The 26,319-nt window shown below is 33.2% G+C and overlaps 1 long non-coding RNA gene across 1 annotated transcript in view; it reads right to left on the bottom strand.

Annotated features, from left to right (window-relative positions):
* Nucleotides 1–327: 327 nt before the first annotated feature.
* The window catches only part of LOC127551358 (uncharacterized), a 38,009-nt gene continuing 12,017 nt past the window's right edge, over nucleotides 328–26,319 (bottom strand). Inside the window, exons 3-4 of the long non-coding RNA XR_007951065.1 lie at nucleotides 6,600–6,635; nucleotides 328–4,131 (exon numbers count right to left, since the gene is read on the bottom strand). This is a non-coding gene — a long non-coding RNA (uncharacterized LOC127551358). The remainder of the gene's footprint in view (nucleotides 4,132–6,599; nucleotides 6,636–26,319) is intronic.

Below are 26,319 nucleotides of genomic sequence, written 5' to 3'. Positions count from 1 at the left end.
GAGTTGTTTGTTATTTATGTCTAGAAGATAAAGATAATATTGGGAATAGCCTTCTTCTATTCAACGTATAAATTACATCCATAAAATATCTTGCTTTGTAAACAGCAAGAGAAAAAAAAAAGTAGAACTTGATTGAAGCTTTCAAATTGTTTCATTTACTTTAGTTTCAAATAAACAAATCATACTATTTGGATAAAAAAAATCTCCCTAAAAGTTTGATTTCTTAAATCTTTCTTTAAATTTTCTTAAAGTTATTTTAGTTAGAAAAAAACATAGATGTTATTTAGAGGTGAAAGTACCTTACAGCTGTCAGGTCCTTTATGGATTACAAAACATTTTCACAGACACTGTCTCATTGTACTCTTTTAACAATCCCAGGGTGAATGCAAAGAAAACATTTCAAAGAAAACTGTCTCTTTTGTTTTTGTACTGGTCATCCCTTATGCCTGGACTGCACTCCTTCTCTATCTCTGTCTCATAGCATCCTTTTTTCTTTTTTTTAAGGCACATCTCAGGCACCATTTTCTTCATAACACCTTTCCTGAATCCTCCAAATTATACTGTCCTCCCTCCCAAGCTACTTTGTATTAAACTGCTAGTTATGTATAGATATATTTGTGTTTATTAACTTCATGCCATATATATTTTATATGTACTCATCTCCTCCTTTAGAAGATAATCTGATTGAAAGTAGGGATCATTTCATTCTTTATATTTATGTGCCAATACCAGTACTCAGTGCCCAACATAGTGACTGCCATTTTTTGATTGAAAAAGATAAAAAAACAGGAAGAGACAGAATGATTAAAAAGACATATATATCAAAGAATATGTTTATTTACAATGAGTTTATAAACTTAATGAGTCTTCTGTGTTTGATTTGTGTAGACAAATAAATATAGATATAAATATTATAGTTATTTTGCAGATGAGAAAACTGGAGTTTAGTTTCTTATTAAGTGAGGTGCTCAAAGTTGCAAAGCTAATAAATGCTAATCTAATTTAGAATCTAAATTTAGAATATCAATCTTTCTAACATAACACTGACTCAAGCCACCTAAATCTACTCAATAAAACTGGTTGTACAGAATCATTGATATAGAACAGAATTGGACTTAGGACTCTATTGCAACCCTTTCATTTTACAAATAAGGGGACATGCCATAGAGAAAAAGTAGGAAGTCACTCAGCTTTATCCAAATCTCAACTACAGCTATCTTTTCCATATCTTGACTTTCCCCATCAAGGTTTTGACATAAGCCTAAGATCCATATTAGTATAGAAAATTAAATGAGATTTTGGGGGGAATTTTGTGGAAGTCATAGCACAAAAAAGTTTTAAAACTCAGAAATATATAAAATATTTGTATAGTATTATGTAATATCAACATAGTTTATCTCATAATACTATTAAAAACTCATACTTCTTTCCTATGCAAAGGGAAGCCCAAAAAGTTTAATTGAATTTTCCAGATTTCAGGATATTAATTGTATTTGTGGACAGGAGTATTCACTTCCGTAAACTTTGAACTTAGCTCCTGAAAAGAGACTCCAAAATGAGGTCACAAAGCATATTCTTTGTCATACAGATCTTCAGCTGGGAAGACTTTTAAAAATTACGCCCACGTCCTTGCACTCATCCATGTTGGAGCTGGAACTAACCACCAAAAAATGTGCAGAGATTGGGACTCAAAATGATTCAGAAGAGCAAAGAATCATTTGAAGTATCTGTTTCCTGATGGGTAGTTTAGGAAGACAAAGAAATCCTAGTAAGAAAAAAGCAAAGTAATTGTGTAGTCACTGATGTGTATGTCTGGCCAAAACAAGGGCCATGTTTCATGAAAGTTGCTCCTCTAGAGAGAACATAAATGGAGAACAATAGGATGTACCATATTTTCCCAGTTGGATGAAGTGATATAAAAGACAGATCCTGAATACCTTTAGAAAAAATTGAGGCTGAATTTTAGTGGACTTGTGATAGAAAGAGTCATCTTAGACCAGGGGAAGAAGTATGGGAACTGGGTGTGGATCACAGTATAGTATTTTCATCTTTTTTTTTTTTTCGTTGTTTTTTCTCATATTTTTTTCCTTTTAGATCTGGTTTTTCTTGCACAGTATGGTGGATGTGAGGGTATGTACGGAAGAGTTGCACATGTTTAAAATTGCTATCATGGGGAGGGGATTCAGGGAAGGGAGAAGAAAAGTTTGAAGCACATAGTTTTGCAGGGGTGGGTGTTGAGGGCTATCTTTGCATGTGTTTTAAAGATAGGGAACTATTACTTTTAGAAAAAGAAAAGAAAAAAAAGAAAAATTAAGGCTGGAACAATATTTTTTTCTTCAACTAGAGAAGTGATAGGGGAAAAAAAAGAAAGAAGATAGAAGTTCATCACAATATTATATGGAAACCCCTGACCTTTTTTTCTAGTGAACCCTGATGTAAGTGAAATCTAGAAAACTCCATCTTCATAAGGAGATTGAAATATAATTAATAAGGATATTAGCTAAATATTTAAACATCAAATTTTTATTTTCCCAAAAGAAAAACAAACTGTCCTTTCTTTACTTGAAGTTATAAGTCTTTGTTTCTACACTTTCCAAAGACTTTTTACAATTAATAGATCTTTTGATCCTTAAAACATTTCTGAGGGGAGTTGATACAGATATTTTTATCCTCTTTGAACAGAAGAATAAACTGAATCTTAAAACCACTAATGGAACTTACCTAACATCACATTGCAAGTTGGTGGCCAAGTTGGAATTCTGAGATCACTTTCAACTTTCATTTTTAGAGACTAATGTTATACATTCAGTACCTGGACTGGACTAACTTTGTACAGGAGAGAGTGAAGGTAGGGAAGAATTAAAACACGTTGATTCATCGACTAACTGTCAAATCAAACATTTTGTACCAATGTTACTAGCTGTGTGATCCTGGGGAAGTCATTTAACCCTGTTTGTCTCAGTTTCCTCTTATGTGAAATGAACTGGAGAAGAAAATGACAAGCTACTCTAGTAACTTTTGGCAAGGAAAGTCCAAAGGGGATCATGAAGAGTCAGACACAGCTGAAATGATTGAACAACAACAAAAAAACCATTGGTCACTAGGGAACCTGGACAGGAAATGTGGAAAGATCTGCATAAACTCAAGCCCCCTTTTGTAAAAACAATTCAAAGCACATGTCTTACTAATTATTTTCAAAAACATCATTCTCATATAAAGTACCATACACTATTTTTGCTCAGGTAAATGATTATTGCAACACTTAGAATCATGGACAATGAAACTGTATTTCACAGTATTGATTAGCTCTCAGTTTCTTTCACATTCCATTTCCTTTTTTTTTTTTTTTTTTTTTGGTACCAGTACTAAGAAAACTTGAGCTTAAATATGGCTTCAGATTTACGCAAATCACTTAACTGCAATTTGCCTCTATTTTCTCAATTATAAAATGGGAATAATAATAGCACCTATCTTCCATCAGGATTGTTGTCAGGATCAAATAAAATAATATTTTTAGAGCACTTAGCACAGGGCCTGACACATAATAAACATTATATAAATGCTAATTGTTGTTGTCATGATGATGATTATTATTGTTGCTGCTGTTACACCTATTACTACTACCACTTCTGTTTCTACTACCACCACTACTACTACATTGGACTTGACTAGAATCTTGTATAGAATCTGAGGCTTCTAGGTACATCCATAATTTGATAAGATCCTCATATACATTATTGGTCATTATTAAGAAGCTGCCTAATATATTGGAAAGTCCTGATATCCTGCCCCCTGCTTTTACTAGATATAAAACTATATATATATATATATATTATTTAGACTTTCTGAGACTCAGTTATGAAATGGGTATAAGATCCTTTGAAGAAAATACCTCATAAATTGGTTGTAAGAATAAGAATGAAATATATATATATAAAACATTTGACACATCTTTATAGCATTATCTTTATGGCAATCATATAATTGCCAACTTTTACGTGAACCACACTGATGTTTTTGTAGAATGTACTCTGTCCAGTCAATTCTCAATAAGCAACTATCAACAACCAAAATAAAAACAAAACCTACCTCTTGTCTTCTATTCCCATTCTATGGCCTTTTATAGTGACCCTAATTGTGAAGAAAAGGAGAAATGTATAAGAAAAAGAGAACACTTTGATTATTAAAGCACTAGTTCTGAATCTTCTTTTTAACTATCAAGAAAAAAATTTCATCTTTATTCAAACCCACAAAGATGAGAATCTTATGTCCAGGCCCACCTCCCACCGTGCTTACTTGAGTGGAGTGGGGATGTAAGGAGCAAATTGAGAAAAGAGAGAAGTCATTCTGCTTTGTATCCTTCTGAATGTAGAAAAGAACTTACAATCATTATTTTTTTTTCCTTAAGTAGGGTGAGACGGAACACAGATATTCTCCCCACTACCTTTAGAGATAGAGTGAGACCAAAGAAAGAACGCAGATTCTTCCCGGAAGAATACTGCCTGAACCACTCAAAACCCAGATTGGTTCTGAGTACCCCCGAAAAGGTTGGGATCTAGTTTGATTGCCAAATTATCTAGCTTCCGGTGTTCGTTTCGTCAGGGAACCAAATGTTGAGGTCTAGATTTGGGGTACCTGAATGAGATTAGGGTTAAGGTCTAGTGGCAGGTTTGGGGCACAGATTCGGTGCAAGGGGGTCTAGTAGCGGCGCGAGTTCCCAATAAAAGCATTTATTGGCCCGTAGAGCTAGATTGATAAAAGAGGTTTATTATTGGGTAAGCAAGGTTAAAGTATAGGCGAAGGTAGAGATAAGGAGGGCACTGGACAGAGGGTCCAGTGGACAGAGTGTCCTCACATGGCTACCATGTTTGGAATCTCTGCCTAAAATCATTATTTTTAACATTCCTTGAGCACTACAGCCAGACTGAGCACAACATATGAGAAAGTATATATGTGTATTTAAACGCTTTTGACTATACATGCTAAACTTAGGTTATGATAACTAACTACATCTCTTAAAATAGCTACTGCAAAAAAGGCATTATTTTTATGGTGATGACAACCAAAGTTTACATTGAAATTTACAATAAACATTTCTTTAGTCTAAGGATTTTTTCTTCGGTACTAGATGAGAAATATGACTGTGCCAAAGTCCTTTCTCCAAATTGACTTTTTGTGAACTTATTTTTTGAAAAGGTTTTGCTACCAACACTTTTAAGAAAAACAGATGAGTCTTAGTACATTGAGATACCTCTACAAGCAACATAGCTATAACTATAACTGATAAAAATAAATTTCATATAAGTTATTGACTGTGTACCAGATTACCAAAGCAGGTCTACCAAATTATATATGGTTGTCATTTCTAGTTGTGACTTAACTTGGTATCTTAAAGAAATGTCACCTATTGGCCCACTGAAGTGCTTATGTAGACAAAACCTTATATATTTTGGCTAGAACCTTCTTCTTCCCTCAAATGATAAAAGGAATGCAAGAATATCAGTGTCTTCCAAAATAACATTCATCTAGTACTTTCAAGTTCACACAGCCCTCTGCAAGCAATACTCTATCTGATTCTTAACAACAATAATGTGAGGCTAGTAATATAGGCATTATGTTTCTTGTTTTGTAGCTGTGGAAATTAAGATTCAGAGAGGTTATTTGACTCTTTTCATGGTCACTCACCATATGATAGAAGTAGCTTTGGAACCTATGACTTTCTGTTTTCAATCCAATGGTCTCACCACTATGCTTTGCTGCCTCAGTTACAATCTCCTAAAATACTGTGGTCTACAAATAAACTTGACATTCAAATCTGAACTGAATAATCTAGGCAGGAATTTATTCACTGGAGTTTTTCTAGTTTCAGAAATAAGTGGAAGCAAATTATTTCTAAATTAGAAACTATGTCTACAGTACCATTATATCAGCTCTAATTTTAGAGGGCAAGGTGCAGCTCTGGCACTAGACTAATGTAATTTTAATATAGTTTAGCAGATGATGATTATGATAGAGATTGTCTTTTGCTCCCTTAGGAGTTTTTCACTTAAGAACTTGATAGTGTTTTGGGTAAAGTGTTATAAAAGGGGCTACAGTACATGACAGAAAAGAAAACATTAATCTCCTATGTAGCCAAGAGCTGCATTAATCTTTTAAGCAATTCAAGAGCAAATCAGAATATGAACTCTTAAAGACTGTTCAAGTATACTAAAATATTCCTATTAGTAACAAGGCAATTTGGGTGGATTTTCACTTTTTTTTTGGCCAGATAAATAAGATTCACTGAATCCATAGATACATTTTAGTGTAGATTTTTAAAATGCATTTGCTGGTAACTGCTAATATATCTTTAAGCACAGAAAGGCAATGGAATCTGCATATCACCATTGGTCTCAAAGAGTCAATCTAAGAAAAGGTTCCTTAATGGATAACCTGATGGTCCTACTTGTAAACATTCTCTAATTATTAGACTCCTGTTTTCTTTCTGAAAAATATTAACAACTCAAGAAGTATTATTGATGCTGGCAAGTAAGTTTTAACAACTTTCAGAAGTTCCTGACATTTCATGGACATTGTAAAATTTTCACATTTTTCCCCACCTTGAGTATTTGGAGATCCTGATGACTGGGGTTGTGCTGAAAAGATTGATAAAGCAAAGCAATCAGAGTTATTTTCCTATGCATGAAATTGATTAAATGCTTCACTAAATGGCTTATAAATTTCCTTCTCATATTTCTGTCACCCACTGAAAAGATTACAGGAACTCTGCATATAACCATGTTGTATACAATACCAAATTACAAAAGGTTGTAAAAACTAATGTTTTGTTTAAAGTTTTGAGCAGGACCATATGCCTTCAGTGACCTTGAGTAAGCTATTTTAATTCAAAACATTTCAAAGACTATAAGGGGAGAAAAATCCATCTACATAACAAGCCAAACCAAAGTGGTTAGACCTCAGTATTATTATCCTGAGCTTATTTTTGCCTGTAAAAATTAGAATGACTCTCCTTATACAAATGAATGTAATATGTCTTTAAAGCCATGAAGCATATGTAGTGTCAATAAGGACAGTTTTACAAAAGGAGCTGAAAACATGTCTTTAAGACTTCCCCAAGTTGAGTTAAATTTTGTTATTTTTAGAACTGATGATCATCAAATAAGCTTAAAGTCTTGCATAGATTTGTAATCTAGGTCTTTGATTTATTTAGAAAGGATAGCAAATATGAGGGTTTTTTTTTAAAAATCTCTCTACATATTTTCAAAATGTACTTTTTGGTCAATTTTCCCCTTCCTGTGTTCTAATTTCTAGCTGTTGTGAAACAGTTGAGGGTGCTTTAAAGCATAAAGCCATTTTATTGGCCAAATGCATGACCTACAGATGTGACATGGGAAAACAATCCCTTTCTTAATATGGCCTTAAAAATCCCTTCACTTCTACAGGAAAAATGATATTCTTTCATAACATTTACAAGACACCATGTCCCCAGCAAGAATTAGCATTTGGCATTAACACACAGCTCTGGCAAGAAATCTCAGGAAAATAGATTTTATAACCAATGATCTACCCTGATTTTTGACTAGTTTGACCTCTACAAATCCTAAGCCTTCCATCATTTTCAAAAATGGCCAGTGTCATGACAAAAATGATGCCACAACTGGGGACATCACATAACAATCCATCAGTCAACTTCCAAGATGAAAAGATACTTTTCAAAAAATATCAAGTGGAAAGCTTAGGTAGTGATGTAAGAAAAAAAGAGCTAAATAATGCACAATTACTAGCTAATAATCTTCCAATTCTCATAAATTTTTGTAAAGTTTATGTATATGGGTCATGAGATAAGTAAGATGCTATGGAATTACCCAAGTTCCTGAGGGGGAGGGAATGAGTAGGAAGAGAAGTGCTATAATCACTATAGAAAAATGCCAGGTGGTGGTGGTGGTAATAGTAACAGTAGTAATAGTAACAATAACAACAGCAGTAGCAAGAGTAGCTATAATAGTAGCAGCAAGAGCAGCAATAGAAGATGTAGCAATAGTAGTGTAAGTAGTAATAGCAGCAGCAATAGCTATAATCTTAGGGTTGCAGCAGTAGTAGTTGTAGTTGTTCATCCTTTGTACTTGAAGAGGATCAGTGATATCACCACATTAGGGTCAAAGAACAGTGTGTTCAACTATGACTGCTCAGTCTAATATGAGCTTTATTACAGAGCAGGCATAAATAATTAGTTTGGACATATGGGATGGAAGTATCTCTAGATTTGTCTCATTTCTTTTGAGCTACTGTGATTCTGCTTTGTTTATGGAGCCCAGCACCTTCTTTGATTCCAGCATCATGCTATCCAGTCCTGTGCCATTATCTCCCATGTTTCACAGTTGAAATAAAGTTCTTTAAACAAATAAGAGTGTTCTTGCACTATCTTCTTCTGACCTTCATTGGAATGTATGCCTTCTGTGAATTCTCTGAAAAATAGTAAGTAAACTTATGTTTGGTATTTGATCTGTTTGGCTAGTTATGCTCTCTTCGGTAGAGTTGGAATGTTTAACAATTAGGCTGGAGAATGGGTGGTAGTAGTAGTAGTGGTAGTAGGAGGAGGAGGAGGAGGAATGATGGTGGTGGTAGTAGTGGTAGTGGTGGTGGTGGTGGTGGTGGTGGTGGTGGTCGGAATATTATGCTTCGTGGGTTGGCTGTAGGAAGTAGAGGGATAATTAAGAGGATTAGGATAGAGGCTAGTAGGGCAAGGATTCTGCCTAATTTGATGGGAATTGAGCTGCAGATTGCATATCATTCTGGTTTGATGTGGGGAGGGGTGTTTAGTGGGTTGGCTGGCGAAAAATTGTCTGAGTCTCCGAGCAAGTCTGGTGAGAATAGGGCTAGAAGGAGGAGTACAAGAAGTAGTAAGATTAGGCTTAGGGCATCCTTAATAGTATAGTATGAGTGGAAGGGGATTTTGTCTGAGTCTGGGTTAATGATTGAAGGGTTATTGGAGCCAGTTTCATGAAGGAAAATGAGGTGGACAATGGCTAGTGCTATAATGATGAAAGGGAGGATGAAGTGGAATGCTAAGAATCGGGTGAGGGTAGTTTTATCTACTGTGAAACCTCCTCAGATTCACTCAGCTAGGGTAGTGCCGATGTAGGGGATGGCTGATAGGAGGTTAGTAATTACAGTAGCACCTCAGAATGACATTTGGCCTCAGGGGAGTACATATCCTATGAATGTGGGTTGCTATAACAGTCAAATGTAGAATTACTCCAATGTTTCATGTTTCTTTGTAGAGGTAAGATCCCTAGTAGATTCCTCGGCCGACATGTAGGAAGAGGCGTATGAAAAATATTGAGGCTCCGTTAACCTCAATGGTGATGGTGGTGGTGGTGGTGATAGTAGTAGTAGTAGTAGAAGTAGAAGTAGCAATCATCATTTTCATGGTACTTGTTCTCCCCTTCCTCTTTTTCTTTTTTCTTTCTCTTCCTCAACTTCTCTTCTTCCTTTACCTTTTTTCTCCTTCTTGTACTATTCCTTATTCTCCTCTTCTTCTTTATTTCCTTTACCCTGTTCCTCTTCCTCCTTTTTCTCATCAATACTATTATGAATAATAACATTTGTGCCTATCTGGACTAGAAAATATGTCAATTATTCAGGAATTATATAGCTAGTTTATTTTCCCACATCATCAGCAGTTGGACAGTTATTTAACTACTTGCTGGCAGGGGTCTGCTTCTTCTTTATTGCCATGAAGAGTCAGGATACATAAAACCTGACTGAGTATTAAAAGTTTAATTATTTAAAACAAAAAAAAAAAGAGTTTAGTTCTAAATCACAAGAGAACCTGACTCCAAACTCAGGTGACTATCACCACAAAATATCTACCAGTTGCCTATTTACACATAAGTTTTTAGAGGTAAAAAGCTAACATCTAAAATTAAGAAGAGTCTGGCAGGGACTTGAAAAACATACTTCTTAGAATAATCGTGTCAATGCTAGGATATTTTAATGAAGCCATCTTAAATGTGCTTTGCAATCAAAAGAAATTCCGCATGCTATACTGTTAATAAAATCATACATAGATAGAAAATCATGAAAATTAAGTTGATAGGACAATTCAGTGCTTATAACTGTTCAGTCTCGTTTTCCCCTAGTTATGTAGCATAACTTCTCTTTTCAGGAATGATATGTTTGCACTTAGTCATTCATATTCTTCCCACCTGATTCTGGGTTAAAAAGTGTGGTTTGTGGTTTTTGAATCAGAATTAAATAAGCTGGCCTACCCAGAGAAGTGTGGATCTATTAGCCCCATACCCTTACCAATCAAAAACTATTTATTCTTGCTAATTCAAGGTCTAATTATCCAGTGTTAGGATTATTTAGACTCTTCAATTCTCTTCTCTGACTCTGTTGTCTTCCTGTTGAACTATTCATTTCAATGACAAAATTCAAATAAGTCAAGGATTCTATATTTTAGCAACTGAAGGTAAAGATTTTATGAGAGAGGCAATAGAGATTATTCAGAGGAAAGGGATTTTTATCTATTTATCCTACTTTTCTTTATACAGAATCAAAATAACTGACTTGTTTAGAGCTTTAGGATCTGCAAAACACTTTTATTATCTTATTTGCTCCTTAGAACAATCCTCTGTTATACTTGCTCTTAGTATCCCCATTTTACAGTCAAGAAAACTAAAACTAAAAGGAAAAAAATCATATTTGACTAGGGTCAAACTGTAATGTCTGAAATGGGCTATAAAACCAGGGTTTCTGGCTTCCAAATCCAGTGATCAATCTATTATACCAGACTGCCTTTCAGAAGAATAATGTCATATAACACTTATGATTGTTGTTTTTATCAGTTATTTTCTTTAAGAAAATTAATTTTTTATCATATTTGAAAAAGATTTAGAAATATTTTATTATTATATGTAGGTATTTCAATGTTGTTTAAATCTTATTTTAATTAGATTTTGTGATGTTAAGAGACTAAAGGATTAGTGGCCTAATAAACTGGAAATACCTATTTTTTCAATGTAACATATCATCATTAGGGTATTCAAATATAATTATGATCTTAGTTATAAATATACTTGGACATCATGCTTCTTTATTCTTTAAAATGATAGAATAACTATTCAGGTCATACACTTCTAAAATATATTGAACTATTCTCTCTGTCATTTTTTACAAAATTCTGACTCTAAGAATCTTGTCCAAGTTCATTATATGTTCATTTCTTCTTAGTTAACAAAGGCTCATGGGACTTCAGCTCCAGGAAAAAAAAAAAAAAAAGATTATGATACCAGGACAGAAGGCTCTAGAAATGGCAAGAAGCCATATACTACTAAAAAGCCTTTTCTGTTTAGAAACGATAGTTTGTGCTATCATTCCAGAAAAATATAGAATGACATTGTCTAATTTTTAGAATATTTAGACTATTAGAATATTGTCACCTTTTCTATTGATATAATCAAGCTTCTCTTTAAGGTTATTTATAACATTATTTTATAAACAGACAAAAAATACTTTTATTCTTGGTCACTGTGACCAAATAATCATTCATTCAACATCACATAGTTTCTGATTCTTAAGGAAACACTTTAATATGTTTTAAACTAGTCTATTTGAAAAAGACAACAAGATACAAAGAATCAGTGTTTTCTCTTTATATCTGAGTTGCAGGTACGTGCACCTGTAAAAGTGGATTTTACACCTTAGGATCACAAGGAGTTAATCTACATTATAAGTAAGGGTTTTTCGGATGCTAGTGACCTGTTCAAAGAGTTCCAGAGTTCAAGACATATACATTCTTCATTCAATAACTTGTCTCGTAATTGGTATATTGATTGCTAATGTCATCATGATTTAGTATATAACCCCCCCCAACATGCACACAGCAGCCAACAGTCCAAAAAGTCATTGTTTATTCATTGTGATTCCCAAACTGGCCCATGTCAGCTCCTGCTTGAGGCCTGCCTGATAGAAATCAGCAAATGATTGGACGCACACATTCTTAACATGACTGACCCATGACATCTTGGAGGGCAGCAAGGGAGCCTGTTATTACATGTACAATACTCTTCTTTCTTCCTCCTTATCTATCCCCAGATGACTTTGAGATTTTTATTAACTCATTAATGACTGAAGATGTCATTAGAAGCAATGGGGAAAGGTTAGGGTTCCCCCCCCCCCTCTAAGTGGGCAAGTGATTGGCTTCAGGAAAAAGAAGAAATGGGTTCATTGATGATACAGCTAAAGCAGATCAAGTGTGCAGGCTAATTTATTTCATTAGAATTTGAAATTTGATTGACAAGCTCTGGGTATTAAAAAAAATGGCAGGAAAAATGCCTGGAGGTTTTCAAAGAGGACATGACAAAAAGCTATATGACAAAAGATATAGCATTAGATAGAATTCTCTCATTTCCACTGTATTATGAAATAGACTTTGTCAGTAAAACAGCCAATCTTTCTTAGTCTAGATATTTAGAAGGTTTCTTAAATAGCATCATCTCTATATTTGCATAGATTCTTGGGTTTAATTCTTTCCATCTGAATTATGTATCCAAGTCATGGGCTCTCAAGGAAACACTCCTCACTTTAAAACTTTAGAATATTAGAAGTTAGTTGTTAATTTTCATTATAAACTCCCTTAAGCAGAGAATAAGCTGTAGAAAACAAATTTTGATTAGTATGATAACCCTTTTAGAAAGACTCAGAAAAATTGGCTACAACAAGGTGCCTTTCATTAAGTATAAAGGCTTTGAAGTGGAATTTCAACTGATTTTCCTCTAGGGTTCAGCCTGGGGCATATCAGGAGACTGCTTAGAGAAAAGGTTTACATTGATTTGATCAGCCTGGATAATTCTCTTTGCAAAGAGCATGTGTCCCACAGTTCATATCCTCAAATACATCACAAATTAATGAATCCTCATAAGTACCCTAGAGGAACAATTCCCATATTAAAGAGTAGTAGATTGAGGCATCTCCAAAAAATTCTGCTTGAGGAAGTTGATGCTTCCATTGAGATTCAAATTTTCTTGATATCTAGCTTTATCTTCAGGGAACCAAAGCACACCTTTCTTTTTTGCAGTTTTACTAGACAAGGATTTAAGCTGTTCTATATTGTATTTTTTTATTACTACTTATTAGTATTATAGTTGTAATAATTATAACTAACATTTACAATCTACAAATTTATTTTTATTTTAAAAATATATCAGGGTAGTCTCCAAGATAATCCTCTGATGCAATAATTTTAAATTATTTTTTAATCAGAATTTAATTTTCCATCTGTTTTATGAATTAACATGATACCAAACATCCAGATAAAAATGGTAAGGCAGATGTGTATGTAGATGTGTTTCTATGTGTATGTAAAGCAATCAAAAAATCCAAATGTTTGGTGACAGAGAGATTTAGCTTTAATCTGTTCATTTAGAATCACATGTAATTTGGTACCCTTTAACCAACCCTTGACCCTTTATTAAATAGGACTTTAAAATTTCCCTGATTCCCACTTTTATTCCCTATCAGAAAAATATAAACATACTTATTATCCACAGCATATTCTAGCATACCTTGATTCAGTTGTTAATTCTTTCAGTCCTGAAAATATTACCTCTTCTAAATCTTTAATTTCCTTATCCCAAGTAACATTTCATGACTATAAATTTTTGCATTTGCTTGTTTGCACATGAAGAAGAATAATTCATTTCTTTTGGGTGTTTACATAGAATGATATGATTTTAGAACTGGATTGTTGCAACATTCATTCTAATGGACATATAGGGATAAGGGTGGTGAATGAGGTGGTCAAGTGGGACTAACATTTCTGGTGTGAGGGCTTGCCAACCTCTTTTGAGGGTCATTCATCCACCTTTGCTGTGGCCACACCACACACACACACACACACACACACACACACACACACACACACACACACACAAAACCTATCTTAGACAAGCTAATCCAAATTGAAGATAACCAAAAGTCTTTAAACCCATCTGAGTTAGGGAGATGTCCACTATAAGCATATGAATACTTTTCTTTGTAACTATATATTTTATTCATTTTAAAACATTGTTCTGAGAAGGGGTCGATAGGTTTTACTAGACTGTGAAAGAAGATCCATCACACACACGTGCACACATGCACACACACACACACACACACAGAGTTAAGATTCTAGATTTCTATTCTAGATTTTCAAATCTACACTTCATATATACTTACATAGATAGATAGATGATAGATATCCCAAGATACTCTCAAAATAAAACTTTTGAAATACTCTAGAAGAGATTCGATACTTGAGGAAAAAATTCCACCCAGAAATAAGGGAATACAATTCAATAAATTTATTTAACCACAAACTAGTTGGGGAATACTGTAGCAGCAGGTGTGAGTGGTGGTTCAGTTTAGAGAAGACATGGCCCTTCATTTATAGAGCTTAAATTTTAATAGAATGATAAGATGCATCCATCCCTCAGTATGTATGGCAGAAAAATAAAAGGCAGAATTAAGAAGTGGATTGAGAGCTAGCCTTAGATTTGGGAAACCTGATGTCTTTCCTCTTAGACATACTGAATCTGAAAGAGAGAGAAAAGGTTAAAAAAGAAAGAAAGAAAGAAAGAAAGAAAGAAAGAAAGAAAGAAAAAGAAAGAAAGAAAGAAAGAAAGAAAGAAAGAAAGAAAGAAAGAAAGAAAGAAGAAAGAAAGAAAGAAAGAAAGAAAGAAAGAAAGAAAGAAAGAAAGAAAGAAAGAAAGAAAGAAAGAAAAGAAATCCAATGAGAATTTAAGAATGAATCTTAATACCTTAGCTCCCCATAAAAGTTCAATGGAATAAAAACACAGACTAACACAGAGCTAGAAACATAACCCCATTATACTTTTTTGACTTTGAACTCAACAATTACTCATTAGTGTGCTCCTGTTTATTAATGTTTACTTCTGGAGAGATGGAAATCAATATGAAATGAAACAATCATAATAAAAGGCCAAGATTTGCCAGTAATAATGGGGAAAGGTGTGTGAGCAGGAAGAAAGTACAGTAGAGGAGCCCGTGACAAGTCATGATAAATGGGTCGTTATAAAATTCATGTTTAGGCAGCACCAGGCTGGGGATAATGCCATTCGTCATGGCAACACTGGGCCGCTAATGAGCCCTCATTGCATATTCATGTCAGTGGCGTTTCTTCTCTCCCTCCCACCCTGAACCAAAGCCTGGTAAATATCCCCACCTCAAGCCGAAGCTCAGCCTAGATCCACGCCCCCCCCCCAACTTTTTTTTTTTATTTGTTATGTTGCAGCAATTACACTGTAAAAGTGCTGCACAAGATTGATTGCTCTGATCTGTAGTTCAATTGTAAATTAGAATACACATCCCCCTAGGGACACACGGCCCCTATTTGTGATTAAGAAAAAAGCCCCATAATAGACTAATAGCTAAAGTTCTCTCTCTTTTACTTTCAGGCAATTAGCTTGATGAAATGGCCTCTTTTTGTGTACCCTGGAAGTGTAAACCGATATCATAATGAAGTATATGATGTTTATTCTATTATTTTCACCTTGCCATGTATGCAGGAATGCATAAATAATAGCTGCTTTGTCTAGTCCATTTACTGATTCACAAGTAAACTATTTCTTAAAGATGCAGTCTGTGCTTTCTAAGCTTGAAGTTAAGCAGTTGCCTGTGAGTTAACCTGGATACAAAAAATAGGTGTGCTGAGAAAAAGGAGAGAGAAGTATTTTGTCACTAAACAGGTAGTCAGTCCTGTGGTTATCTGGGTAAAGGGAAGTATTTGTGTGGCTTGGAAGGGCTATCCTGGGGATTGAGATCACAAACCCAAATCTCATGCCCTTGGGTCTGGGATGATCCCATGATACTTTCAAAAGGCGTTGTGTTGGTTTTCTGGTCTGGCCAGGTTCCAGCTTTCGATATAGAATCCTTCATCTATTCTCTGTTGGGATGAGGATCTCTGTTTTTGTTAGACATCTGCCTTGGTATAGATCTCTGAGGGGGGCAAAGTAATCCCAATATATTCTGTACTTTCCACCTAGGAATTTTAAATTTGGAAATTTTCTAGGGGAAAAAAAAAAATTCCATCTTTCTAAAATGCAATTGTTTTATCACTTGAGTAGGCCAATATAGAACTATTAGAATGTCTAATTTCGTTTTATATTGGTTTAACTGACTTAAATGTGAAAATAAAATTTTATATAAGAATTTGTGATTTGAAAAGTGTTTTAAATACATTTGATGTTTACAACAACCCTGTAAAGTTAGGTATTATAGGAATTATCTCCCCTCTTTATAGGGGAGGTATGTATTCCAATATTTTTCAACTAGTAAGCTTCTGAGGTGGAAGTTGAACTCAACTAATTCTTGAATCTAAGATTATCATTCTGTCTTATACCAGACTCCCTCAGTTAAAAGTTAATAGAAATAACTAGTATTTAGTCCTTCAAGGTTTGCAAAGACTTTTATATGTTATTTCCTGAGTCTTAAAACAAACCAGTGAGATATTATTCTCTCACATATTATTCTTCCCATTTTAGAAAGATAGAAACTGAAGCTTGGAAAAATAAACAATTTGACCATGATCACATTGCCAATAAGTAACTGAGAATATATTTGAACCCAGAGTTTTCTGTCCTCAAGTTCAATCCACTACAATAAAGTATCTAATCAATTAAGATAGGGGTACAAAATATGTGTGTGGCTCACAATTTATATCATATAAAAATGTAATTATTGTTGCTGGGTAGTGTTGGTCATGGCTGTCTCTTCATGATCCCATTGGGGATTTTCTTAGCAAAAATACTGGAGAGGTTTACTATTTCCTTTTACCATTTCCTTTTCTAGTTCATTTTACAGCTCAGAAAACTGAGGCAAATGGGGTTAAGTGACTTGCTTGAGGTCACATAACTAGTGAGTGCCTAAAACTAGATTAGAATTCAGGAAGATGGATCTTCCTGATCTGGTGCTATAACTCTCTACTTTACTACCTCACTATCCTTAAAAATGTAATTGGTAGATATTCAACAAGATAATATACAATAAATCACAGATAATATTGTATTTTAAAATAAAGTTGTTATGTCACCAGCAGGGATCCTCATTTATGGATTAGCAGTACCAATTCTATTTGAGTTTGACACTATTGGTTTAAGTGATTTCATTACCCCTGTGAAATCATGTGGTTTTTGTATCCCTTTCATTCATTAGTTAAGTTTCACTGTGTCTTCTGCACAAAATAATGTCCTGGTATTAAGAATAAAACAGAAGTGATTGAGGGGAATTTGAGGAAGGGAGAATAAAAACAAATAACAACAATAACAAAATACTCAAATGTACAAAAATTGTTTCACAAGGGCTTATTTACTAGACTAGTTAACTTCATGAGAGAGTTTTATTACCTGTGTTCCAATCCTCTTTCACTCATCAATAATCAATTTAGATTATATATCAAATCCTTCCTGGACAAATGCTGTTTGAGTAAAAGCTTCCCCATCCCTCTTTAATATTGAACTCTGTCAGATTTGCTGACAATTCTATAGCAGCCATTTCAGTGACTATCTTAGAACATCTGATTAAAAAAACATTACAGTAAATATGTTTAAAACAAACAAAATATCTACCATCCCCATACAACATTATTCCAATGATCTTATTTTTTGAGATTAATTTTTTAAATGATTTTACTTTAGGAATATATTATTCTTAAAAGAAATCAGAAAATTTCCCAGAATCAACACTACTCTTTTCCCACATTGAACACTTTGGGTAAAGTTCAGTATTATATTTTTAAATTGTATTTTATTTTTCCAAATACGTACAGATAGTTTTCAACATTCATCTTTGCAAAACCTTGTGTTACAAATTTTTCTCCCCCTTCTCTCCCTTCTCCTGTTTCCTAGACATTGAGCAATCTAAGTTAAACATGTACAATTCTTCTAAACATATTTTTCATATTAGTAGTCATCAGCATTATATTCTAACCATGTAAGTATATATTTTTTATCTCCCAAAGCACTACAGTCTAATCATCAGGTAAGTTTTCAAGAACATGTAGCCATTTTCTTTTAAATCCCTGTGACAAAAATATCAGATTTTACTATTCTGGAATGCTTTTACCAACACTCTCTTTAATTTTCATTATATTAAAGTAATATATAAGTCATAAATTTATAATAAATATAAATTTCCATTCCTAATATAAATTTCTGAATAGTCTAAATCCATTGTAGCTATATTTCAAATACTATCATTCTCTTAGTTCTATCCTGCTTATCTTTTATCAAAGTAAAATTCAGTTCAGCAGATCCAATTGTCAGGTTTAAAAAAAAGCTTTCAAGCTTTTAAAAAAAATTATAATAATAAATAATTTAATTAAAACACTTCATCTAATATTTTCAGAGCAGGCAGGACAAATATTAATTATAGTCTCTATTTTACACATGAGGATCTGAGAGAATCTTTGAAAGGTTCTAAAGTCATATAGTGGTAGGCCTAGTTTTAAATCTCTTATCTTTCATCTACACACTGAGTTCTGAAAGCATTTAACCCATTGTAGCTAATCATAACTATAATGTAATTTTAACAGTACCCTAATACCCTAAAATATCTTCTATATTTTTCAAAATGCCAAAGAAATTTGAAAGAAATGTCTACACTGAAAGAATTAGTGAAGTATAGCAGAAAAAGCCTTGAGTTTGGAGTCGGAAGGCCTGTTTTAAACTACTGCTCAGTCTCTTCCTTCCTATGCTACCCTCAGAAAGTCCCTTCAGTTCTTTTCACCTCCCTTTTCTCACCAAGCAAGTAGGAGGTTGGAGTAATTGATCTGTAAGAAGCCTTCCATTTCTAAAAATCCTATGATCCCTGCGCATGTTCAAGCCTATTGAAAAATGCTTGTTTTCCTTAGTAATAGGGTAAGAAAGATGAAAAATGAATGAAGCCCCATCCTTAGGGAGGAAGTTTTGAATTTGTACTTACTACATAAGTTGTAAAAACAAACAAACAAACAACAACAATAACAACAAATTTCTGGGTTTCTGGGTAATAATAAATTAATGTAAATACCATTCTTTTTGTCTCATCCAAACTTGTCTCAAGTTTCCTCATAATTGACAAGTAGGAAACCAAAATCACAAATTTCCAAGCCAAAAGGTCAAGCTATCCTTCTTTGCTTAGATCTCATGACTCACTAAGACAACTGGGGATTATAAAATAGAAAGCATTTACTCTCTCTTTTTGGTTCTCTAACATCTAGCAAATGAGAGAGCACTGATTTTAGAGTTAATGATAATGAGTTCTCTGCCCAGTTCTGCCACTTAACTAGCTATGGCAACTTAGGCAACTTCACCACTCTAAACTTCAGTTTCCATAACTATAAAAACAAAAGCAGTAATACTTGAATTATCCACTTCCCAGTTGGATATGGGAAATGATATTGTAATTACTGTTTTATTTTATTTTTAAGAGTCACAAGTTTCAGAGGTTCAAACAATATAAGATAAAGGATGAAAGAAAAGTGCTCTTATTAATAAAATAAGAAAAAAAAAATCATTGCATAATACAGTTGGGTACTATCTACTTGGTTAGGCATCCTTCTTAATTGTAGAAATTCCAAAACAATATCTCAAACATTCCCTACATTAATAGGGATTGGGAGGGGGGTGAGAGAGTGGTAAGGGAACTAAAAGAAGCAAAGAAGAGAAATCCTCTCAAAGTTTTGAATTCTTTTAAACATTTTGCTTGGTTTCTTAGAATTTAAACTGACACTCCTGCCCTCAAAATAAACTGGAGGTGTAATCAGAGGATCTGGTGCCAAATACTTCTTATATTATGCAAGTCACATAAATTTCTTGAGCCTCAGTTTCTTTATCTGTAATATGAATTTAGACTAGATAATCACTAATAGGCCTTCTAGCTCTAAATCCATACACAAAGCTTTACATATTCCTATATTCTTAAGTTCCCTTATCAAAACAAAAATCAAGAAGGCATAAAAAAAATCCTATTCAATATTTAAAATAAATGCGAGATAATATTCATGCTTACCTCACTCTAAGAAAAATAACACACACACACACACACACACACACACACACATATTGTTAGGATACAGAAACAAAATTTGTCACTGGTTAATGCTATGACTATGAAAGTACAAAACTGAGAAAATTATCTTTGACAATTAGTGAAAATAAAAGAAACTCACTACTTTTGCCTCAATTGATTTGGTGGGGAGGGGAAATCCATTCTTAATTTGAATAATTGTGTCATTTCTCACTTTGTATGCTTGTAGAAAGCGTAATTATGACAATACCCAAAGAACTTTAAAATTCTCAGGAAAGAATAGCTTCTAGATGAAACTAGTATAAAAAAACTACAAAGATCATAATTGCAATTAATGATTCAAATATCATCTCCTCTTCAACTAACCAATCATTAGGTGAATAAAATTGTAGTACCTAAAATTCTTATCCTATTTGTACTGCCAAGGAAATGGGTATAATAAAAAATGATATCTTATGTGATTATGTTTAAAAATCAGGAAAGAATATGACAAGAAAAAATATATATATCATCATGCAGCACAGAAGCCTATATAGAGTTTATGAATTAAATCTGTGGATCACTATCTTTTTGCATAAGAGGTATAGCATTTATAATATGATTCAAGAAGAGGGAGAAGAATTACTTTACCTGATGCAGGTAACTATTTAATTAGATATTTCTATAACCAAAGTGCTTTTGAATATGATCTTATCTTTTTTCTTTCATACTCTAGGTAATACAAAATATTTATGTTCTGTGATTTGAACATAAAAATAGAAATCACATACCTTAAATAACATAATTTAGGGAAATATGTGGTGAATCACCTTCTTGGAAACTCAATTCTAGCAATTCCATAAATTTAAAAAAAAAACTTTTTATAATATGGATAGAAATACCAAATACTAGAAAAAATGTGAAATCTAAAGCATACTCACAATGATATATCTTCCTTTTCTAGTTTAAGTGTTAAGGGCCATAACTTGTTTATTTGAATGGATTTGAGATCATTTTTGAAAAAGTAGGAAGGGGAGATCAGTTTTTCTTCAATGTCCAATTTCTAGTACATCAGCATGCCAGTAACTAGGGATGTAAAAAATTGGGTTTAGAGTACATATTTCCATTTTAAGAGCATAACATATATAAATGTGTAGATTTCAGCACAGATTCCACCATGAAAAGGCTATAATTTGCCATTCATTCTCTTATAATCCACAAAAAGTTGCCATATTGAGAAAGTCTATGGACATTAAAAGTTTGAAATCAAAATAAAAGCTTTTTTAATGGAATATCACTTCTTAAATTTTACCCTCCACCTCCTTTTCTTCCGGAAACCTTAAATGCTGTTGTTTATAATGGACAGAGCAACATCATTATTTTTCTTTCTTTCTTTCTTTCTTTTTCTTTCTTTCTTTCTTTTTTTTTTTTTTTTTTTTTTTTTTTTTTTTTTTTTTGGCTGAGTCAGAGTGACTTGCCCAGGGTCACACAATTAGGAAGTTAGGAAGTTTTAAGTGTCTGAAGTCACATTTGAACTCAGGTCCTCCTGACTTTAGGGTGTGGTCTATCCACTGTACCACCTAACTACCCCAACATCATTATTTTTCAAAAGAAATTGCTACCTCACAAAATTCCAGTACAATGCCTCATTTTATCATCAGCCTGGATATTCCCTCAATAGAGGCAGATCACAATTCTTCTAAGACTGAATAGATGGTCTTTGAAAATTGTCATGGCCAAAAAATTCATCACCCTTTGACATAGCTGTACTGGAGATAACTCTAAAAGACCAGTAAACCAATTGTTAAATTTTCAGCATGAGTGCAGTTTCACCTCAGAAACTTGTCATCTCTAAAAATCAGGAAATACTTTGTTGATTATCTGGATTATCTGGAAAAGCAAGCATTAAGAATGCAAATAAATTTGAAAATGTACATATATATATTTGGTTTTTCCATAACAGTATCATTAATCATTTAATAGCTAATATCTCTCCATTATTCTATCAACATTATAATAATGATCACAATGATAACTGGGATTTATATAGTACTTTAAGGTTTGTAAAATGCTTTATAGTCATTGCTTATTTGATCCTCACAAGACTCCTATTGTAAAGTCAACTGAATGGAGCTTTCTGAAACTGATTTAGGATAGTGCTCTGACTAGAGATTGTAACTAAACCTACAATGAAATGTCTCTGGTACATTGAAAATTATTTCTGTATGGTAATGGAGTTTCATGTCAAACATATTCTAGCATTTGCCTTTATTTTGCCCTGACTCGGTCCTCCACATTGCCTCCTACCCTTTTGAGAACCAAGCCTCAACTACATATTTCCCCCTGCCTTTTTTGTCCTCTTTAGGTTGCACAATATTTAGAAGAGGCCTGGATGTGGTGTCAATAAGCTCTAATACAGCCTCAGATATCTGTTAATTGTGTAACCCTTGTCTTCTTTCTGTCCTAGTTTCCTCATCTTGGAGATTAGGATAATAATAGTTCTTCTTGTTTAAGGTTGCTTTCATTTAAAAAAATGAAAGTGCTTTGCAAGCCTTAACATTATAAATGTGACTATTATTATTGTTATTATTATTTTTATTATTTTCTCCCATTAAAACATAAATTTCTTGAGAATGCAGACTATCCCAGTTACTTGTCTTTGAATTTTCATCCCTTACTACAGTACCTGGCACATAAAAAAGGCTAAAGAAATATTTTATTATTGCAAGGAGTTTTGAAGGGCAACAAAAAAAGCAAAATATATGAAAATACCATATTAATTGCTACTGAAACTCATTACAGATGAATTTTCCTGCAATATCTTCTAGATAATTTCTACAAGTTCTGCACACAGGCTCCAAATAGTTTCATTGTTAGGAAAAATAAGGGGTAATTAATATACAAAAGTTTTAGATGCTTAGCTTCTTGGTTCATGAATCAAATAAAAAAAAAAAAACTCTGACACTTTTTTCTTCCTTCAACTGAAAATAATGCTTGTTTCTCCTACTGTTTCTTATGAAAGAAACAAAGCTTCCCCTTCACATACTACTCGACCCAAAATAAATCTGCTTTTAACCATCTTAAAGTGATAAAATACTCTCCTTATCAAGTCATTCTTGACTTTTTGCCAAAGGCCTAATCATGCAATTAAAATCAGTCATTGTAAGTGCTAAAGTAATATAATGTTAACAGATCATTTTATATTATGAACAGTTTTTAAAAGTCCTTCCCAAATTGTTATTATTACCATACTGAATACTGGCATTTCTACTAGTTCTATGTTCTTAAACCTGAGAACATCATAATGTAACATTTACTACTTGTTTGAAAGGCAGCTTAGCATATTCGATAAAACACACTAACTCAAGTCAGAAGATTTGAATTCAAATTCTTACTTAGATACAATGTGACTGAACTAATCAATTAATCTCATTGATCATCAGTCTCCTCTTCTATAAAGTTATTATAACAATATTATCAACTGTTAGGGCTTTTGTGAGGAAACAATGACATAATATGAGGAATGTATTATAAATTGTTTTTGCAAATCTTAAAGTATATGTTAATATAAGAGCCTTCATTTCAATTTTCTGAGTCTTGAATTAGGGTTCATTTGGAGTATATTTCACATTTCTTCCCCACTGTGTTTGCTTTGATTTGCAGAGAGAAATGAGTGCTTTCTTCTTGTTACATAATTATTTTGTCTTAAATATATAGAACAATAGATATTGAGCTATATGTGTGTGTGTGGTTTTTAGGGTGTGTGTGTGTGTGTGTGTGTGTGTGTGTGTGTGTTTTAAAAAAGAAAATTAAATGAACCATAAAATAAGCTCTTAATAGTAGCCAAAGAAATAAAACAAAATCATTTACAACACATAGGATTGTTGCAGGATATGTCAAAGATTAGATGGTTTAGGAAGGGCACTATCCTAAATGTGGAAGCAATTACAATGAAATTCATGACTCATTAGCAAACATTCCATATTGCCTTTTTCATTTCTGGGTCAACGTTAATAGAAAATATTTACTTCAGCTTTCTTGTAGCTTGCTCCCTTTTTTGTTTTTATTTCAACCCAGTTTTTTTCCCTAATAAACACGTGAAAGAAAAATTCTTTGTAAAGTTCTTCATTTCTTAGTTTTAAGCAACTTACTCCTCGAGATGAATATTATAGTAAAATTATTTTTCTATTGTGTATATTCAGGGTTCAAGTTGATAATAGATGACTTGCCTTTAAACCTTTGTCAAATAAAATGACTTGGTGAACACGTGTACCGATTGATATCAATGAGAATTTTGGTAGCGACTATTTTGTATGCAAAATGGCTAGTGAACTGAAGTACCCAATACTATACATAATGGGAACCAGATGTCTAAGAGAGAGAGAGAAATATTTTATAGCAATAAATGTGACATTGAATATTAAGGGCTTTTTGATTTTTTTTTAAACAACTGCTTAGTCTTGCTTTCTTCATATTTTGAAATTAAATTCCTCCACACCTGAAAAAAATTTCAAGAGAAATTCCCCTTTCATTCTATAAAAGTGGAATTGGCTAATTCACTGCTACATAATCTTCAATAACAAAAAAAGCACCTACTTTGAAAAAGTAAAGCAAAAACTCAAACATTAAGAGAAATAATCCACAAAAAAAAATCCTTTTGGATTAACTAATTGAAGTTGTTGGGGTTTTTTGTAGCATTTTAAGATGAAATAAAGTCTAATTCATTTTTTCAAGTTTTCTTCTCCTCCATGTATATGCATGTGTGCACATGCATTATAAATCAAACCCCAAATTTGACTTTTCAGGAATTGGATAGGGCACTACCTACTTAGATTACTAAATCAATATTAAGCTAGCAACTTTTATGATTAGCATTATTTCTGTGTTCCCTAATGAAAGTGCCTCAAAATATGGGGAAGCCTTGAACATTATTTCATGATGGAGAATATCACAAAATTTTGAAAACATTTTCTATAAAAACCACTATAGCACAAAAAGATGAAATAACTGATGCTTGGAAGTTTAGGTTTTAAGAAAATTGAGGAGAGTCAAAGGTATACAGGATGATGGTGAAGGCAGGACTGAAGTAATTATGCTTCAGGAATTCAATATAAAGAGGGAATCCAAAATGGCAAAGAATTGACATCTCCAGTATGCAGGGCTAACAAGTTAAGAGTACTAGTGAGAAAACAGTACATTCAGAGTGAGTAGAATATAGAAAAGGTTACAGGCAAGGAGACAATAGTATGTAATGCAGAAGCCCACAGTAGAGTATTCAAAGGTAAAATCATGCTTGCTAATGATAACAGTAAAAGTGTATTTGGTAACATATGGTCACAAGATTGGAATAGTTCAGGAAATTGATGTATTATGAAGGTGAGGTGTCTTGTGGGTTGCCAGTAGAGATATGGATTACCAAGAAAAAACAAGTGGTGAAATAAGTGACTGCTAAAGGCATTTAAAAGATGGATTTGCTTTTTCAGAGTTGTGGACCCATCAATGGAAAAGACTACATTCAAGGTGATATGATGAATAAAAGAAAAGTGATAAAATTCCAAATTCAAAAAGCTAAAGACAGTGGCAATTAGTAAAGGTAGAATAGAAGAAAGTAGGATTTCTTCAAGGAAAAAGTAGTATCATATAAACAGAATAGTTGAATTTTGTTTTTGTTTTGTATTAACAAGGAACTAGAATATCTATGAATGCAGCTATTGAATTAAGCAACTGAGGGAAAGGATTGAAGGAAAAGAAGAGAAGGAAAATTGAAGGAAGCCTTAGGTTGAGAAAACAGATCTGTACGTATGAATTTAGAAAATTGTAGCAAGTGAAAGTGACTTGAAATTCAGAGATCATGGCACAAGATCTTTACTTTTCATGAAACTTGAAAATCTGAAAAGCTTCCAACACAGTAATAAATCAGCATAGTCAGAAAAATGGCATAGCAAAAGAAGAACTGGAGAATACATTATTGAAGATACATGTAGACATGCAGAGGGAGTAAACAAAGACCCCACTCAAAAATGAATACATAAGCAAAAGCAATAAGAAGATATGTGCCCTTCTAGAGATGGACACCAGACAAAGGTGAGGCTGTCCCTGAACATTTTTGGGTCCCTCTCCAAACTTCCAGAACACATTATCTTTATTGTTCATTTACTCATCGTGTATTTGTATGGTGTAGCCTTTCTATTGTTGTCTGAAGTTCTTTCTTCCTTTTTATTATATAACTTGTAGAGATTCAGATAATTTCCCCGGGTAGACTATAAGGTT

The sequence above is a fragment of the Antechinus flavipes genome, chromosome 2 (assembly GCF_016432865.1).
Source record: "Antechinus flavipes isolate AdamAnt ecotype Samford, QLD, Australia chromosome 2, AdamAnt_v2, whole genome shotgun sequence".
NCBI classification, from domain to species: Eukaryota; Metazoa; Chordata; class Mammalia; order Dasyuromorphia; family Dasyuridae; genus Antechinus; species Antechinus flavipes.
Note: the sequence above shows the minus strand (reverse complement) of the source record. Positions and strands in the feature narration are given on the sequence as shown.